Source organism: Manis javanica, chromosome 8 (genome assembly GCF_040802235.1).
Source record: "Manis javanica isolate MJ-LG chromosome 8, MJ_LKY, whole genome shotgun sequence".
Taxonomy (NCBI): domain Eukaryota; kingdom Metazoa; phylum Chordata; class Mammalia; order Pholidota; family Manidae; genus Manis; species Manis javanica.
In genome coordinates this window covers 119,931,171-119,944,372 of record NC_133163.1, presented here as the reverse complement: position 1 = coordinate 119,944,372, position 13,202 = coordinate 119,931,171, and the positions used below count along the sequence as shown (strand labels likewise).

At 36.0% G+C, this 13,202-nt stretch overlaps 1 protein-coding gene across 9 annotated transcripts in view; it reads left to right on the top strand.

Annotated features, from left to right (window-relative positions):
* The window catches only part of MYO9A (myosin IXA), a 365,019-nt gene that overhangs the window by 307,946 nt on the left and 43,871 nt on the right, over window positions 1-13,202 (top strand). The window lies entirely within an intron of this gene.

The following is a 13,202-nucleotide window of genomic DNA, read 5'->3' as shown; positions in this document are numbered from 1 at the left end:
GGACTGACCCCTTTTATCATTATGTAATGTCCTTCTTTATCTCTTGTTACTTTCTTTGTTTTTTAGTCTATTTTGTCTGATGCAAATACTGCAACACATGCTTTTTTCTCTCTGTTGTTTGCATGAAATATCTTTTTTCATCCCTTGACTTTTAGTCTGTGTGAGTCTTTGGGTTTGAGGTGAGTCTCTTGTAAGCAGCATATAGATGGGTCTTGCTTTTTTATCCATTCTAGTACTCTGTGTCTTTTGGTTGGTGCATTCAGTCCATTTACATTTAGGGTGATTACTGAAAGATATGTCCTTATTGCCATTGCAGGGTTTAGATTCATGGTTACCAAAGGTTCAGGAGTAGCTTCATTACTATCTAATCATCAAACTTAACTCACTTATTAAACTATTATAAGCAGAGTCTGATGATTATTTCTCTCCCTTATTCTTCCTCCTCCATTCTTTATATGTTAGGTGTTTTAATCTGTACTCTTTTGTGTTTCCTTTGACTGCTTTTGTGCATAGTTGATTTTATTTTTTGACTTTAGTTAGTATTTGGTTGGTCTGCTTTCTTTGCTGTGATTTTATTTTCTCTGGTGACATCTATTTAGTCTTAGGAGTTCTTCCATCTAGAGTAGTTCCTTTAAAATATCCTTTAATATAGAGGTGGTTTTTGGGGGACAAATTCCCTCAACTTTTGCTTGTCTGGGAATTGTTTAATCCCTCCTTCATATTTAAATGATAATTGTGCTGGATACAGTATTCTTGTTTCAAGGCCCTTCTGTTTCATTGCATTTAATATATCATGCCATTCTCTTCTGGCCTATAAGGTTCCTGTTGAGAAGTCTGATGATAGCCTGATATATTTTCCTTTGTTGGTGACCTTTTTTCTTTCTCTGGCTGCCTTTAATACTCTGTCCTTTTGTTTGACCTTTGCCATTTTAATTATTATATGTTTTGCTGTTGTCCTCCTTGGGTTCCTTTTGTTGCAAGATCTGTGGGCTTCCATGGTCTGAGAGACTATTTCCTTCCCCAGTTTGGGGAAGTTTTCAGCAATTATTTCTTCAAAGACACTTTCTATCCTTCTCTCTCTCCTTTTTCTGGTACCCCTATAATATGAATATTGTTCCATTTGGATTGGTCACACAGTACTCATAATATTCTTTCATTCCTGGAGATCCTTTTATCTCTCTCTCCCTCAGCCTCTCTGTCTTCCTGTTCTCTCATTTCTATTCCATTAACTGCCTCTTGTACCTCATCCAGTCTGCTCTTAAGTCCTTTCAGAGATTGTTTTATTTCTGTACTCTCCCTCCCAACTTGATCCTTTAGCTCTTGCATATTTCTCTGCAGGTCCATCAGCCTGGTTATGACCTTTATTTTGAATTCTCTTTCAGGAAGATTGGTTAAATCTATCTGCGCAGGCCCTGTCTCAGGGGTTGTCTGGGTGATTCTGGACTGGACCAAATTCTTCTGCCTTTTCGTGGTGATAGTCGTAGCTGTAGGCAGGTAGCGCATGTGTCAGCTGGGATAGCAAAGTCCCTTCTTGCTTGCTGGTCGCCTTGCCCTTCTCTGCTGCCTGTGCCAGTTACCCACACACCATGAGTAGGCTCCGGGTTAATTTCCTGAGCCACGGTGGGTGGGGTAGCCCAGAGCCCTGCGTGGAGCGGCATGCGCGCCAGCTGGGCTCTCCTGCGAGAACAGTGCCCCTTCACTCCCTTCTCTGGCTTCCTCTACCTGCACCGGGCAGCTGCTTGCTGCCGCCGGCCTCTGGATCTGGCCCTGGCGGCTGCACACTGGGTGGAGGCTCTGGGCGGCTGCTTTGGGCACTGCTGCTCCCAGGCTGCTCAGCTGCTGTTCAAGGGCACATGGGAGGGGGAATGAACGGTAGGCTCTTTATCACTGTGAGGGGCTTCAGAGCTGCATTGCCACCCAGGGGGTTAGGGCGCCTGGATTTCCCCGGGATTCCCTGCTGCTGGGCTGAGTGTGCCGGAAACTATTCTGTCCACCTATGAAGCCCCTGTCCTTTTAAGACTTTAAAAAAGCACCCGCTTTTCTTTTTCCCAGGGCTGCCGGCTTCGGGGACCCTTTCGCAGGTTTTACCTTTTTGTATCCCTAATATCCAGCACACCATGCAATGTGTGCCTGTGCACCCAGTATGGATCACTAGGGCCAGTTATTTAGCAGTCCTGCTCTCCCACTCCCTCCCTGCACCGACTCCTTTCCTCCTGCCGGTGAACTGGGGTGGGGGAAGCACTGGGGTCCCACCGGGTCGCGGCTTGTGTCTTACCCTCTTCGTGAGAAGCTGCATTCTCACAGATGTAGATGCAGCTTGGCTGTTGTACTGTATCCTTTGGTCTCTGTTAGGCGTAGTTTTATTTGTTGTATTTTTAAATATATATATGGTTTAGGGAGGAGATTTCCGCTGCCCTACTCACACCGCCATCTTCCCAAAATCTGATTTTATTTTTAAAAGCATAACAATTTTCTGAGCATTGTTTGAATGATAGATTTCTTTTTTACTGAATTGGAATACCACTTTTATATATTCTCAATTTCAGATGTATTTGGATTTAAGTTTGAATTCTCTTTTCTTATTCGTTGATCTGTTTATGCATGCATCAAATATCCTAAATTACTTTTTATTTTATCAGGTGCTTGTACTTGTATACCCCCATAAACACATGACTCTGAAGAAGTCTTAAATATTTCCCAGTTTAAGTAGAAGTACTTTTTCCTAAGCATACGGTTCTTTTTTGTGCATTTACTTTAGTCTGTGAATTCAACTCAGACATTCCCTCCTCCCTCTTCAGTGACACCTTTTCTTCTATAGAAACCTTTAGTTACTCTTTTCTTTCTGCTTCATAGTACTTGAAAACTTTTTCCATCTGCTAACCTCAGTACATACTTTGAAAGTCATTGCTTTCAGTCTCAATCTCTGCATCTGCATCTCAGCCAGCAGGGAGAGGGAGAGGGCAGGAGAGCCCGTAACTTCCAGGCATATCCTGCAAGTGGGACACATCACTTAATGTTCATATTTCATTGCCCAGAACCACCCATTGGCCACTTATAGATGCAAAAGAAGCTGGAATATGTAAACATTAGACAGTCCTGTGCCCAGGTAGAACTAGGCAGCTCTATATTCAAAGAAATTCTTTCTATTACATATTGGTAGCATTCTTTTCCACAAGTGCTTATTCAGTTCCTATCACATAGTAAGCATCTATAAATACGTAATTGAATGAGTGAATGCATGAGTAATTTGAAAGGGCTACACAGTCTCTTGTGCACTCCTTGTTTCTCACTATTTTTCACTGTTCTTCAACTTGTTCTAGCCATCATAATCTTGTCACTGTAGTGGACAAGTTCTTTTTGTTTCATTTTCATCTCCCTCCCTCTACTCTCTGTTTCCCATCCCCTTTTCTGCCCTCCTCTCTCTTCTTTTCATTTTCACATAATTGCAAAGTTACAGAAAAATTGCAGCAAAAACTAGAGTCCTGTATCCCTTTACCCAGATTTATTTAGATTTCACCAGTTGTCCCAGTATTGTCTTTTTATAGCGAAGGATCTTGTTGCTTTCAGTTGTCGTGCCTTTTTAGTTTCCTTTAATCTAGGTTTCATGTCATCGCATTGTTGAAGAACACAAACCAGTTATTTTGTAGAATGTTCCTCAGTTTGAGTTTGTCTTATATATCCTCATGGTTAGATTCATGGTTATGTATTTTGGCATGACACCAGAACGTGTATGATACCTCTCTGCCCCATTACATTTGATACCAGCAGTGGTATTTTAAAAAAAAACAACAGCAGCCAAGTTAGTATAATTTTCCTTTGTAATTAGTGAGTAGCTTGTGGGACAATACTTGAGACTGTAATATCCTCTTATTCCTTAAACTCTCACCAACTAATTTGAGTTTCCCTTGGAGTTTCTCAATTATTACTATGATAGTTGCTAAATAGTATTTTTTTTAATTCCATAACTCATTCTATATTCATTAGTTGAATTTGTGCTGTAAAAACGAATATTTTCTTCTAATTTATGGCATGAAGGAAATCCCAGTAACCACATTTGTGGCAATCTGAAAATCAAATGACAGTAAAAGATTATACTCCTTTGAATAAAGAATTCATAAGTCCACACTGACATAAACAGTGTCTTTTTAAGGAGTATTTCTATTTCTAATAGATAATAAATATCATTGAAACATTTTTAAAAAAATGAATGTACTGAGAAATCTAACTACTCCCTGTCCCCCCCTTCGATCTCTAGAAGTATATATTTTTGTTAGTTTCTTATTTGTCTTCCTACTGTTTCTTTATCCAATATAGGAAATAAGACATGCTTGTTTTCTCTCCTTTCTCACATAAAAAGTGGCGTGTTTATAAAATAACATAGTAATACTCTTTTGTGCCTTGCTTTATCATTGAACAAATATATTCAGGTGATTCCTCTATATTTTTGGTCGACAGAATTCTAAAGTCTGCCTCAAGGTTCTTGTCCACTACTTACTCTGCCTAACACTAATCTAGGTACTGCTGTAAAGGTACTTTGCAAAGGGAATTCAGGTTGCTAGTCAACTCACTTTAACATAAAGAGTTTATCTTGGATTATGCTGATGAGTCAAAGGATAATCAAATAGGCCCTTAGAATCAGAAAAGAAAGAAGAGTCAGAGAGATATAGTTGAAGAAGAGGCAGAAGAGAAAGATAGAAGGTAAAGTTAGAGAAATTCAAAGCATGAGAAGGACACAGTTCATTAGAGAAAGGGGCACCATTATTCAGGGAATGTGAGTGGCCTTTAGAAGCTGAGAACACCGTCTTAACAGCTAGAGAGGAAATGAGACTTCAGTTCTACAAACTCATGGAGGTGAATTCTGCCAACAACTTGAATGAGATAGGGAACGAAGTATTCCCCAGAGCCTCCAGAAAAGCATGGGACCCTGACAAAGCCTGATTTTAGTCCAGTGAGACCTGTGTCTGACTAAACTGTGAAATAATAAATGAGTGCTATTTTAAGCTAAGTTTATGGTAATTTTTTAACAACAGCAGAAGAAAACTGATAAAATAACTGTGTATAGATACCTGTTTTACAGCTGTCTAATATTCCTTGCTGGCCCATTGGGTTGTGTCTAGTTTTCTGTTCTTAACAAACAATAATGGCACAATGAATAAGCGTGTGTGTGTGTGTGTGTGTGTGTGTGTGTGTGTGTGTGTGTGTGTGTGTGTGTGTAAGAGAATGGATAGGGAGTCCTAGAATTGGAATTACTGAGTCATAGGTAAAATACATTTGTTATTTTGAATAATATTTCCTCATTTCCCTATCACAATAATTTTATTTTTCAGTTTCAGCAATAATACATGAAAGAGGGTTATTAAAGTTTCAGATTTTACTCAGTCTACCAGATAAAGAATATTGTATTTTTCTATAGTTTTAATTTGCTTTTCTCTTATTATCAATGAATTTGCATATTTCTTCTTTGGCTTGAGTACCATTTGCATTTTTTTACCCTTTGGTTTGTATGTTTGTATTTATTACCCATTTTTCTACTGGGACTTTGGTCTTTCTCAATCTGTAGGAAATTCATACATGAGGGAGATTACTTTTGTCTGTGATACAAGTTGCAAATATGCTTTCCAGTTTATCAGTTGTCTTTTGGCCTACCTTATTATGCAATATAGAAGACCTTTACTTTTATTAAACTACCTACCAATGTTTTTTTCCATGACTGCTGAAATTTGAGTCACAGACTTTCCCCCACCTAAAGTTTATAAAGATATTCTCATTTTTTTATTCTAATACTTTAATGGTCACATTTTTTTACATTTAAATTCTGATTTCTATAGAGTTTATCCTGGTGCATAGTATGAGATATGAATCTAATTTTATCTCTTACCAAGTCCAACATCATTTATTTAAAAGTCCAGCTTTACCAATCTACTTTGAGATGTCATCCTTTTATATTCTAATTTCCCTTCAAGGTTGGATCTTTTAATCTTGTTCCATTAGTTGGTTTGAACATTCATGAGCCAATACCATACTACTTTAATTATTGAGCTTGTATTATATGTAATAATTAGCAGGATTAATTCCTCCCTATTACTTTCCCTTTTCAGTAATTTTCTTAGTTTTCTGACTTATTTTTCCACGTGAACTTTGAATTCAGTTGCCTGGTTTCAAGAGGGAAAATTGATTAGTACGTTAATTTAGATTACCTTATATTTATAAGCTAGCATAGAGCTGACTTTTTTATGATTTTGAATCTTTTCATCTATTCAGATCTATTTTTGTGTCCTTCAATAGTATTTAAAAGCTTTCATTTGTAGGTTTTAATATTTCATGTTAATTTATTGCTGGGTGTTTTATCTCAAAGTTAATCACTGTAATTAATCACTGTAATTATAAGTATGGTGCATATCCTGTGTTTTTTCTGCATGTCTCTCAAGCGCTGATCTGCTGTGGTTTCTGGGACACTGTCAGGGACTTTGCAAGATCAAAACTATTTTCAGAATAATGATTACATTATTTTCCTTTTTCACTAAGTTGATATAAATGCTGTCTTGCACAAAACTGTTAACAACTTAGCACAAATCAAGGCAATTTGTCCAAACGAATGGGAAGTATGCAATACTGCATATGATAGTCATCTTCAAAAAATCACTTGTACAATTGAGTTATAAGCTGATCTAGTGTTTTTAAAAATTGTGACAAAATTCATATAGTTTGCCAGTTTAACCATTTAAAGTATACAGTTTAATGGGTTTTAGTATATTCACTGTATTTGGCACTTATCACCACAATTTAATTTCAGAACATTTTTGTCACACCCCCAAAAGAAATTCCATACTCATTAAGCTGTCGCTCCCTAATCCCTTTTCCCTCAGCCCTGACTATCATTAATTTATTTTCTGTCTCTATTGATGTGCCTGTTACGGACATTTCATACTGATATAAAAAATCAAACAATACTACCCTTTTCTGTCAGCTTTCACTTAACATAATGTTTTCAAGATTCATCTTTGTTGTAGCATGTACTGTATTTCATTCCTTTTTGTGGCCAAATAATATACCATTGTATAGATATACTACATTTTATTCATCACTTTATAGACTTTTGGGTTTTCCACTTTTTGGCTATTAGGAATATGCTGCTATGAACATTTGTGTACAAGCTTTTATGTCAACACAGGTTTCTAGCAACTTTTTTCATTAGAGAATCTCTTTGACTTTATTAAGTTATTTGGTAGACATTTTTGAAAATAAAGTGATGCTGTCACTTACGAAAACAGCTGACAGTATTTGTAATCAGTGGTAAAGTTTGAGCTTTCAAGCAAAAATTAGAATTGTGGAAAACTTTTATCTGCTGCTGAAAGTGTGACAACTTTCCAGTATAGAGTTTTCTGATGAGATTGGTGGTAACATGAAGGAATGTGTGACCTTTTTGGTAGTGTATAATGAAACATGTCAGCATTTGGAACAGCTGCGCAACTCAGTGAACCAGTATTTTCCAAATGATCAATGCATAAAACTCTAAAATCATTTATAAGTAAAATATCCATTTAAAGTACAGTGTAGACCAAAGGGGTTTTTTGAATAGCTTTATTGAGGTAAATTTACTTATATAATTTACATAATTTAGCCCTTCTACATGTAGAATTAAGTGATTATTAATAAAGTTATTCAATTGTAAACATCACCTAAATCCAATCTGAGGTCACTGACATTACCCAAAAAGGATTTTTTCAGTCATTGCCCTTTTCCGTCTCCAGGCCGAGGCAACTATTAATGTACTTTCCATTTCTATACTTTTGCATTTTCTGGACATTTCATAAATATGGAATCATACCATATGTGGTCTTTTGCATATTTTTTTAAGCATAACATATTTTAGGTTCATCCATGTGTGTATAAAAGTAGTTTGGTCTTTTTTAGTCTGAAATACTGTTCCACTGTGTGGATATACCACATTCTGTTTATCCTTTTTTCATTTTATGGGTACTTCCATTGTTTCTGCTTTTTGGCTATTATGAAAGTCGTATATAGTTTTAAGTGTAGACGTGTTTTCACTTCTCTTGGGTATAAACCTAAGAGTGGAATTTTTGTCTCATATAGTAACTATGTTTAATATTTTCATAAAATGTATTATTTTACAGCCCCATCTGCAGTATCTGAGGGCTCAAGATTCTCCTTATCCTCACTAACAATTGTTATTGTCTTTTTACTTAACAACCATTCTAGTGGGTATGAAGTAGTATCTCATCATGTCTTTAATTTGCATTTCTATGGTGACATTCTTTTGAGCATCTTTTCATGTCTGTTGACCACGTATACTTCTTTAATGAACTGTCTATTCAATATTTTACCCAATATTTATTTATTTTTTATTAAGGTATCATTGATAAATAATCTTATGCTTAGGTTTCACATGAGCACCATTGTGGTTTCTACATATCCCCCTGTTATCAAGTCTCCACCACATACCCCATTACAGTCACTGTCCATCAGCATAGTAAGATTCTGTAGAGTCACTACTTGTCTTTTCTGTGCTAAACTTCCTTTCCCGTGCCCCTGCATATTATGTGCACTAATCATAATACCCCTTAATCCCTTCCCACCCAACCTCCCCGGTCCCTTTCCCTTTGATAACTTAGTCCATTCTTGGGTTCTGTGATTCTGCTGCTGTTTTGTTCCTTCAGTTTTTGCTTTGTTCTATGCTCCACAGATGAGTCAAATCATTTGGTACTTGTTTTTCTCTGCCAGGCTTATTTCACTGAGCATAATACCCTCTAGCTCCATCCATGTTGTTGCAAATGGTAGGATTTGTTTTCTTCTTATGGCTGCATAATATTCCATTGTGTATATGTACCACATCTTTATCCATTCATCTACTGATGGACACTTAGGTTGCTTCCATTTCATGGCTATTGTAAATAGTGCTGTGATAAACACAGGGGTGCATATGTCTTTTTCAAACTGGGCTGCTGTGTTCTTAGGGCAAATTCCTAGAAGTGGAATTCCTGGGTCAAATGGTACTTCTATTTTGAGTTTTTTGAGGAACCTCCATACTACTTTCCACAATGTTTGAACCAATTTACATTCCCACCAGCAGTGTAGGAGGGTTCCCCTTTCTCCACATCCTCACCAACATTTGTTGTTTGCCTTTTGAATGGTGGCCAACCTAATTGGTGTGAGGTGATATCTCATTGTGGTTTTACTTTGCATTTCTCTGATGATTAGCAACGTGGAGCATCTTTTCACGTGCCTGTTGGCCATCTGAATTTCTTCTTTGGAGAAGTGTCTGTACAGATTCTCTGCCCATTTTTTAATTGGATTATTTGCTTTATGTTTGTTGAGGCGTGTGTGCTCTTTATATATTTTGGACATCAACACCTTATCGGATATATCATTTATGAATATATTCTCTCATACTGTAGTATGTCTTTTTTTCTACTGATGGTGTCCTTTGCTGTAAAGAAGCTTTTTAGTTTGATGTAGTCCCACTTGTTCATTTTTGCTTTTGTTTCCCTTGCCTGGGGAGATATGGTCATGAAAAAGTTGCTAATGTTTATTTTCAAGAGAGTTTTGCCTATGTTATCTTCTAAGAGTTTATGGTTTCATGATCTACGTTCAGGTCTTAGATCCATTTCAAGTTTATGTTTGTGTATGGAGTTAGGCAATAATCCAGTTTCATTCTCTTACATGTAGCTGTCCAGTTTTGCCAACACCAGCTGTTGAAGAGGCTGTCATTTCCCCATTGTATATCCATGGCTCCTTTATCATATATTAATTGACCATATATGCTTGGAGTAATATCTGGACTCTATTTTGTTCCACTGGTCTGTGGGTCTTTTATTGTGCCAGTACCAATTGTCTTGATTACTGTGGCTTTGTATGAGAGCTTGAAGTTGGAAAGTGAGATCCCCCCTGCTTTATTCTTCCTTCTCAGGATTGCTTTGGCTTTTTGGGGTCTTTTGTGGTTCCATATGAATTTTAAAACTATTTGTTCCAGTTTGTTGAAGAATGCTGTTGATATTTTGATAGGGATTGCATTGAATCTGTAGATTGCTTTAGGCAGGATGGCCATTTTGACAATATTAATTCTTCCTAACCAAGAGCATGGGATGCGTTTCCATCTGTTAGTGTCCTCTTTAATTTCTCTTAAGAGTGTCTTGTACTTTTCAGGGTAAAGGTCATTCGCTTCCTTGGTTAGGTTTATTTCTAAGTATTTTATTCTTTTTGATGCAATTGTGAATGGAATTGATTTCCTGATTTCTCTTTCTGCTAGTTCATTGTTAATGGATAGGAATATAACATTTCTGTGTATTAATTTTGTATCCTGCAACTTTGCTGAATTCAGATATTAGTTCTGGTAGTTTTGGAGTGGAGTCTTTAGGGTTTTTATGTACAGTATCATGTCATCTGCAAAAAGTGACAGTTTGACTTTTTTCTTACCAGTCTGGATGCCTTTTTTTTCTTTGTTGTCTGATTGCCATGGCTAGGACCTCCAGTACTGTGTTGAATAAAAGTGGGGAGAGTGGGCATCCTTGTCTTGTTCCTGATCTTAAAGGAAAATCTTTCAGCTTCTCACTGTTAAGTATGATGTTGGCTGTGGGTTTGTCATATATAGCCTTCATTATTGTTGAGGTACTTGCCCTCTATACCCATCTTGTTGAGAGTTTTTATCATGAATGGGTGTTGAATTTTGCCAAGTGCTATTTCAGTGTCTATGGAGATGATCGTGTTTCTTCTGTTTATTGATGTAGTGGATGAGGAAGATGGATTTTCAAGTGTTGTACCATCCTTGCATCCCTGGAATGAATCCCACTAGAATATGATGGATAATCTTTTTGATGTATTTTTGAATTAGATTTGCTAATATTTTGTTGAGTATTTTTGCATCTATATTCACCAAGGATATTGTTCTGTAATTTTCTTTTTTTGTGGTGTCTTTGTCTGGTTTGGGTATTAGAGTGATGCTGGCCTTACAGAATAAGTTTGGAAGTATTCCCTCCTCTTCTACTTTTTGGAAAAGTTTAAGGAGGATGGGTATTAGGTCTTCTCTAAATGTCTGATAAAATTCAGCAGTGAAGCCATGTGATCTGGGAATTTTGTTCTTGGGTAGTGTTTTGATTACTTATTATTCAATTTCATTGATGGTAATTGGTCTGTTCAGATTTTCTGTTTCTTCCTAGGTCAATCTTGGAAGGTTTTATTTTCCTAGAAAGTCATCCATTTCTTCTAGGTTATCCAGTTTGTTAGCATATAATTTTGCTTAGTATTCTCTAATAATTCTTTGTATTTCTGTAGTGTGTGTAGTGATTTTTCCTTTCTCATATCTGACTCTGTTTATGTGTGTAGACTGATTTTTTCTTGATAAATCTGGCTAGGGGTTTATCTATTTTGTTTATTTTCTCAAAGAGCCAGCTCTTGGTTTCATTAATTCTACTGTTTTATTCTTCTCAATTTTATTTATTTCTTCTCTTATCTTTATTATGGCCTTCCTTCTACTGACTTCAGGCCTCTTGTGTTCTTCTTTTTCTATTTTCATTAATTGTGAGTTTAGACTATTCATTTGGGATTGCTCTTCGATTAAATAGGCCTGAATTGATGTATACTTTCCTCTTGGAACTGCCTTCGCTGCGTCCCACAGAAGTTCGGATGTTGAGCTGTTGTTTTCATTTGTCTCCATATATTGTTTGATCTCTATTTTAATTTGATCATTAATTCACTGATTATTTTGGAGGAAGTTGTTAAGGCTCCATGTGTTTGTGAGTCTTTCTGTTTTCTTTGTACAGTTTATTTCTACTTTCATACCTTTATGGTTTGAGAAGCTGGTTGGTACAATTTCAATCTTTTTAAATTTACTGAGGCTCTTTTTGTGGCCTAGTATTTTTGATCTGTTTGTGAAAATGTTCCATGTGCACTTGAGTAGAATGTGTGTCCTGTTGCTTTTGGGTGGAGAGTTCTGTAGATGTCTGTTAGGTCCATCTGTTCTAGTGTGTTGTTCAGTGCTATGTGTCCTTACTTATTTTCTGTCTGGTGGATCTGTCCTTTGGAGTGAGTGGAGTGTTGAAGTCTCCTAAAACGAATTCATTGCATTCTATTTCCCCCTTTAATTCTGTTACTAGTTGTTGTACATATTTGGGTGCTCTTATGTTGGGTGCATAAATATTTATAATGGTTATATCCTCTCTTTTTTGCACATTTTAAAATTGAATGATCTCATTATTGTAACAGTTCTACATGTATTCTAGATAGAAGCTCTTTACTACATGTATTCTAGATATGTCCTTTATCAGATATGAGTTGCAAATATTTTCTCTATGTCTGTCACTAATCTTTTTATTTTCTTAGTGGAACTTTGAAGTAGAAGTTTTAAATTTTAATGAAGCCCAGAGCAGTGGATTTTTAATGTCATAGAGCATGACAAGTTCATTGGTATAGTTTTAGATTTCTATATTTCAGTTTTACTTGAAATGACCATTTGTAGAGTTTTGGTGTTGTATTATTATCTGAAAGGACAATTCTTCCATTGTACATTTTCATATACTTATGAAGCCAGATTTTTTTTCATATATTTCAAACTAAATTCATGCTGCCAACAGATGATTAAGAATTAGATAGAAGAATCCAGTTTTCTTTTATTAAGCCAGACATTTAAAAGAGTTGTAAAAATTTAAAACAATATACCTATTATGCTACTTTTTTCTTTTAAAGGTATACTTTTATATAATAATATATATGTTAACATATAACATGTTTAATGTTAATTTAAGTGAAGGATAAATGCTTAAATATTTTCAGTTTTAATTTCCAATATAGTGAATATCAATAGATATAACTCATATAAATAGTAGTTCTTTGATGTCAGCAGTAATTTTCAAAAGTGTAAAAGGTTCTGAACATTAAAAATTAAAATTTGAGAACTGCTGCTTTTAAGATGCTGGGTGAGAGTCATATAAGATAGCTCTTACATGTTTGTAGCATTGCTTTCTGATTTTCATGTAAGTTGCTTGTGTCTCTCTACTAGAGAATTAACTTTTTGAAAGCAGAGGCTGCATATTTTGCTTTTATTTTATATTTCAGAAGATCATAATTCTTCTCCTGGTAAAAGTGCCCAGTGAAGACTTAGCAAGGCCTTGAAGGATTTCTCATTGGCTGACCATGTTAGGGAAGCATTTACTATGTTTGCTTTAACATAAATAACTATATTTTTTCAT